Genomic DNA, 6,384 nt, shown 5'->3' on the forward strand with positions numbered 1-6,384 from the left:
AGTGGGTGTTCCTCATGCTTTTAGAGACTCTCTTTTTGTGAGTCTCAGGTCCTGCCCAAACCCACTTAGTGGATATTCCTCATGCTTTTGGAGAGGTTCTCCTTTTAAGTCTGATGGTTGGTGTGGTGCAACAGATAACAGCACTACCTGCCAGTGAGCTACCACACCATGTGGAGTTTGAATCCTGGGCAAGGGTGACTATGCTGTGCTACACCAATAAAAGTCCTTGGGTAAGACTCCTAACACTACATTGCCCCACCTCTGTAATGCGAGTAATCTTCCTCCGGATAAAAGCATCAGCTTAATACCTTAAATGTAAATGTTTTGGGTCTGTTAGTGGTTCTTCTTCATGATTTTAGAGTTTGTTCTTCTAAGTATTGGGTCCTTCCTTGTTCCCTTGGAGAGGTTCTCATTTTTAATCTTGGATCCACTTAGTGGTTGTTTTGAAATCTTTTAGAGAGTTTGTCCTTTTGAGTTTTAGATCCACTTAGTGGTTCTTCTCGATGCTTTTAGAGAGATTCTCCTTTTAAGTCTGATGGTTGGTGTGGCGCAACAGATAACACCACTACCTGCTAGTGAGCTACCACACCATGCGAGAGACTGGGGTTTGATTCCTGGGCTGAGTGACATAAAGCTGTGTTACACCAATAAGAGTCCTTGGGCAAGACTCCTAACACTACATTGCCCCACCCCTGTAATACGAGCAATCTTGCAAGTCGCTCTGGATAAGAGCATCAGCTAAATGCCATAAATGTAAGTCTTGGGTCTGTCAGTGGTTCTTCTTCATGCTTTTAGAGAGATTCTCCTTGGACCCACTTAGTGGGTGTTCCTCATGCTTTTTAAAGAGGTTCTCCTTTTGAGTCTTTGATCCACTCAGCGGTTTTTCTTCATGCTTTTAGAGAGATTGTTATTTTGAGTCTCGGGTCCTGCCCAAACCCACTTAGTGGTTCTTCTTCATGCTTTTAGAGTTTGTCCTTCTAAGCATTGGATCCTTCCTTGTTCCTTTGGAGAGGTTCTCATTTTTAATCTTGTATCCCCTTAGTGGATGTTCCTCATGCTTTTTAAAGTAGTTCTCTTTCAGAGTCTTGGGTCCACTCAGTGGTTGTTCTTCATAATTTTAGAGAGTTTCTTTTTTTTTTTTTTTATCTCCGGTCCTGCCCAAACCCCAGGCTTTTGGAGAGGTTCTCCTTTTAAGTCTTGGGTCCACTTAGTGGTTCTTCTTCATGCTTTTAGAGAGTTTATTTATGAATCCACTCGAGTTGTTCCTCCAGTCATTGTTCCTCACACTTTTAGAGAGTTTCTTCTTTTAAGTTTTGGGTCAAAAATTTATATATATATATATATATATATATATATATATATATATATATATATATATAACCGTTTCTCTGCATTTTGGCCCACTGCTCACACAAATGCTGCATTTTAGGCGACTTACAAAAACCTTTAGAGAACAGGAATTTCTGTAAATGATTTTACAGTTTCTATGAGAACAGACATTACTGACATCATGATATCAACGTTATGCACGTTTTTGTTTTCAGTCTGTTTGGCATGATACACTTGCTTTGTTGATGAATTTGCCATAAACCTTCTTGGCATTTGTTCTGGAAAGATTTGTTAGACCTGTTACTCTCTATTAACATTCCATTCTAGCTTTATTTTAAGGTGTCTGTGGTGCATCAATGCAATATTTGTCTCTGTATTTAAAAGCTTTTTTGTGAATCATGTGTTGTGCATTTTAAGAATGTGGACTAGTTCCCCTCTATGAAGAACGTATTTGTGTCAGTGAGTTGCAGTATGAGTAACACATGCGTGAGGACTACTTCCTGTGAGCAGATGTGGTTGAGATGTGGACTGGTCATCATTCACAGCTGTATTTTTGGATTTCCTGTTTAATTTCTAGTAGATTTTGCCTCTGTGTTCTTCAGCGTTTTTCAGTGTTCTTATGTTTTCAGATTTGATGTTTTGTTTTTAGGGGCTTCCATTGTCTACGTGCCAGAGGAGCATTTCCTATTCCTCGTGTGCAGACGTGGATCAGATGTGGAGTGGACACATGGGGTCACTAGAGTGAATCCCACCAAACACAGTAGAACATCTCATCTGGACCAAACCAAACACCAGCTCCTCTCAGATGGAACACTCTACATCAGAGACCTGGAGGAGACAGACTCTGGCCTGTACTACTGCAACGGTCAGCTAGTGGCTGAGGTCACTATACTAACAGGTACAAGAACAGGTGCAGGACTATCAGCAGAAATTAGACAGTTAAGAGTGCCCTCTAGTGGGCTTTCCTGACAATGCAATTCAGTGTCTATGTAAGGGAAACGGTTCCAAGTTTAACTGAATAAACTAGTCGTGCTAACTGGACTGATTCAATCAAGACCAGGCTTATAGATGCTCTAAATCATCCTTGATTTTAGAATTCCCACTTAATTCTAAACAAGCCAACAACATCAATTCAGAATATTGGGTATTTCGCTGATTATTTACTATACCATAATCTTAAAAATAACTTTTGACTTCTTAAAGATCTATAGGCCTTATTCACCAACTGCTCCTTTTTTCTTAAAAGCCACTCATGCACTATTTTCAGAGATGTGTGTTTTCTTATTTGAGGTTTGTTCAGTTTTGGAGGACAGTTGGGTCCATTATTATAAAAGCAGATCTGTGAACAGTTAAAGAAACACATCAAAAATCTGGCCTAGACTTTCTCTTTGGATTTTTTGTTTAGGAACAACAGATACTGCTGATAAGGCCCAGAGTTTGTAATAGAGATGTGTAAGTATGAAGACTTTGGCTTACAATCACACATCTCTATTACAGACATGCTTTCTTATGGTTCGTCTGTTGCATTTCCCAAAGAACCATTTGAGGGAGGGTGTAGGGAAAGACTACAAACTGCAGGTCAAGGCAACTTCTGGACCAGGACAGTGAGCCACTATCTTCTATTGTTCTGGTTGTAAACAGAGAAAGCCTGGTCTTGTTTGAATCTGGGTGTAAGTGCTGAACAGGAAGTTATATAACCTAGAAGCCTAAAAAGCCTAGAAAGACCAAGCTTTTTTTGCAAGGTTTCAGGTGGTCTTTGATTGTGGTTGATAAATTGATCTTCCAGATGAAAACATGCTCTGTCCTGGTAACCTAGCTGGTCCCCAGCTCTTGACTAGCACAGTGTATGCTAATTTTGGTCATGCTAGTCATTCTTGTCAACCAGCTTGTTCGTGCTGGTCAACCATTAAACATTAAACCACAATGACCATTTGTGACGGATGCAGATGGAATTTCTCTTCCCATTTATCAGCATTTAGCATTTATCCCATCTGTGCAGTGAACACACACAGTGGACAGTGAGCTCACATGCCCGGAGCAGTGAGGGTGAAGGGCCTTGCTCAAAGGCGCAACAGTGGCAGCTTGCTAAGCCCGGGTATCAAACCCATCAATGACTGTCATCAACAGCCCAGAGCTCTAACCGTTAAGCCACCACTGCCCCGCATGCTAGCCAGCATGCTAATGGTGGCCAAGCTTTGTCATACTAGTGGTCTGGCTTGGTTAATCATGCTTGTATACCAGCTAAACCATCAACTTCAAATAAAAACATACCCTATAATGTTCAAGCACTAAGCTGGTCAGTCACCTGAACCAGCTTGATCAGCTTGAGCTGGACAGGTAGCTGATTAACTCTTCACCTAAGGGCAGCATTTAAGATGATACAAGACTGATGTGGCTTGTATGGCAACTGATGTTTGTTGGAATAAGCCTTTATAAAGTACATTATCTATGTAAGCTGACACAATATCAGTGGTCATTAAAGGTTTAATTGCTGCCCGTGTTACTGTAGAATCCACTAGGTGGCACTACTGATGTACTGTCCATCTTTATAAATTGTGATTTATGCAATGTGTCACTCTTCATGTCTGCAGGCCACAACTTTGTGGTTTCTGAAGGCAGTACTCTGTATCTGCCATGTGCATTCTCCGCTAAGCCAAAGCAGCGCTGGGCCTACAAACACACTCCAGACTCAAAGAAAGAGTTCATCTCCACACTGTTTAAAAATGGGACCATTCAAAAGGAGAGAGAGGATCCAGAGAGCAGGTTCATACACAACTACAACCATCTGCACATCGTCAACTTGCAGCTGTCTGACTCTGGCATCTACCTGTGTAATGGCCATGACATCGCTTCTGTAATGGTCAGACAAACAGGTGAGACACCTGCTGTCTTGATGTTCATTCAACTGTATATACTTATCTCTTCAATTATGAGCTGCTGGGTAGAAACTACAAGAGATATTTTTTATGAAATATTAAGGAATGTCCAGGTTTCTGTTCTTTTACAACAAGCACATCCTATTACAGTCTTACAGTTTATACTACAAAAGTACATTTATTAAAGAGATTAGCGGTTTAACTACTGTTTACTGTTTAGTTTAGTGTTGTTCAGTGATTTGAGCACAGCTACAGCCTAAAATGCCAGGCATGGGCTAGAGGGGTATAAAGCCCCCCAGCATTGAGCTGTCTACTCTGGAATGATGGTGGAGGAGCTCCATCCAGTACTTTTGGGATGAGCTGGGAAGTTGGGGATAAGTTTGTATGGTGTTAGTCCAAAACATCCTGATCTGATCAACGCTCTTGTGGCTGAATGCAATCAAATTCTTACAGTAATGCTCCAAAATATATTCAAAAATCTTCCCTGGATGGTAGAGACAGTAACTCTGACTACTTAATTTCAGAAAAATCAATGAACAAGCAGGTGTCCCAATACTTTTGTCAATATGGTTTACTTTTATGGAAATAAGGAGACATAAATAATGTAGCCTTTACTGTTTTCTTTATATTTATATTATCCAGGGAACATTTCATTTAGTGTGACCCAGCTTATTCTAATGATACACTGGATGTAGGATACGCAGACCCATCTAATATTAAGCCAGTCTGGACGTATTTTAGGAACCTATCCTCAGATAATACCGTCGATACCATCACTGTCACTATTAGCACTGGTTTCTGCTTTTAATAAAAGACACTGGATGTTGTGGCCTGAAATTGTGTTCCTGTCTTAAAAGGGCCCATAAATCCCACATAGATTGCTGTTAGATTTGACAACCCATTAATCATTTGAGAATTCTGAGTAGTTTACTTAGAAAAGCTGCAACCGTCTGACTTCTGATAATCAGTCAAATTATTTTTTTATTTGATTTGTACACTGAGGTTGGTTCTCGTTTCCAGTGTAACATGGAAATCTCAATCTAAAATAAATAAATAAACAAATACAAGTATTAAGTGAATAACCAATAAAAACTAACAAGAAATAAAAAAATCTGAATTTAAATCAATGAAGATAAGAGATAAATAACCATCTATGTGCTGTCTGGAGACGCTCAGGAGAAATCTGAGAAAGATCTCAACTTCTTTCTTCAGAATGTAAACTAAAGATTCTACAGTTTAACAGGGAGGTTCAGTAATCAATGTGTGAGATGATGAAGACTGGAGAAGTATTGATGGTGATGGAGGTCCAGCAACAGAGAAGCCTCTAATAAAGATCAGGAGAGTAATGTGGTTTGGCTCACTTGGCTTTTAAAGTCAGTTCAAACTGTTTACCCACACTGCTGGATTTAAACAACTCATGCTTGGTTTGATTAATCCAGATTAATCTGATTATTTTCAAAGTGGTTCAATACTTTTGAAATACTTTGGCTAGACAAAGTCCTAAATATTATTCTGCTTGCAGTATCTAACTAACATTTACTTCACCTTGAGTTCACACCTCTTCCTCTTCCTCATTCCCAGCTATAGTTTGTTGGGTCTGCCATTCTGGGTTTCTGTTTCCAGGTACTCTAATCAGGACTAATCAGGACTAATATTTGTTATTTATTCCCTTGATGGTGTTGATTTTATTTTTTCTGCTGTCTGGAGTTGTGTGTCCTTCCACACTTTATTACTCACTTTATTCTAATCAATCTGGAATTGATGAGCTTGTGAGAATCTGTTATGCACCCTTTGACCAAAGGTGTTTGGTGACTAATTTCAAAGTAGCCCAAATAAAAACACACCCCAAACCTGACAGTTTTGACCCATGCCTTTTAAGACTCTACCCTCAGAGACAGTGGGTGGAGCTACTTGATGGAAGGGGGTGGTATAATTCAAATGAGATGGCTTAGTGGTCACTTTATGACCTCATGGGTATTTAAAGACATACAGAAATGATGAATGAGTGCATGTATGAACATCTTGCATAATATTACCTGTATTCTATTCCACAGTGAGGGACACATACCAGACTGCAACAACAGGTAATGCAGCTTGATTTTCTGACCTAATATTGGCTGATATTTGTTCCTTTGCTAGTGTTAAAGCCAATTATGTTTTTCTTTTAGAACCTACTGAC

General features: G+C 39.7%; 1 long non-coding RNA gene across 1 annotated transcript; it reads left to right on the forward strand.

The window, feature by feature from the left end:
* The first annotated feature begins 4,137 nt into the window (after positions 1–4,137).
* On the forward strand, positions 4,138–6,384 carry LOC140549596 (uncharacterized). Its single transcript, XR_011979012.1, has 3 exons — positions 4,138–4,202; positions 6,260–6,289; positions 6,374–6,384. It is a non-coding gene; the product is annotated as an uncharacterized lncRNA (long non-coding RNA).

This window comes from Salminus brasiliensis, chromosome 2 (assembly GCF_030463535.1).
Source record: "Salminus brasiliensis chromosome 2, fSalBra1.hap2, whole genome shotgun sequence".
Lineage (NCBI taxonomy): Eukaryota > Metazoa > Chordata > Actinopteri > Characiformes > Bryconidae > Salminus > Salminus brasiliensis.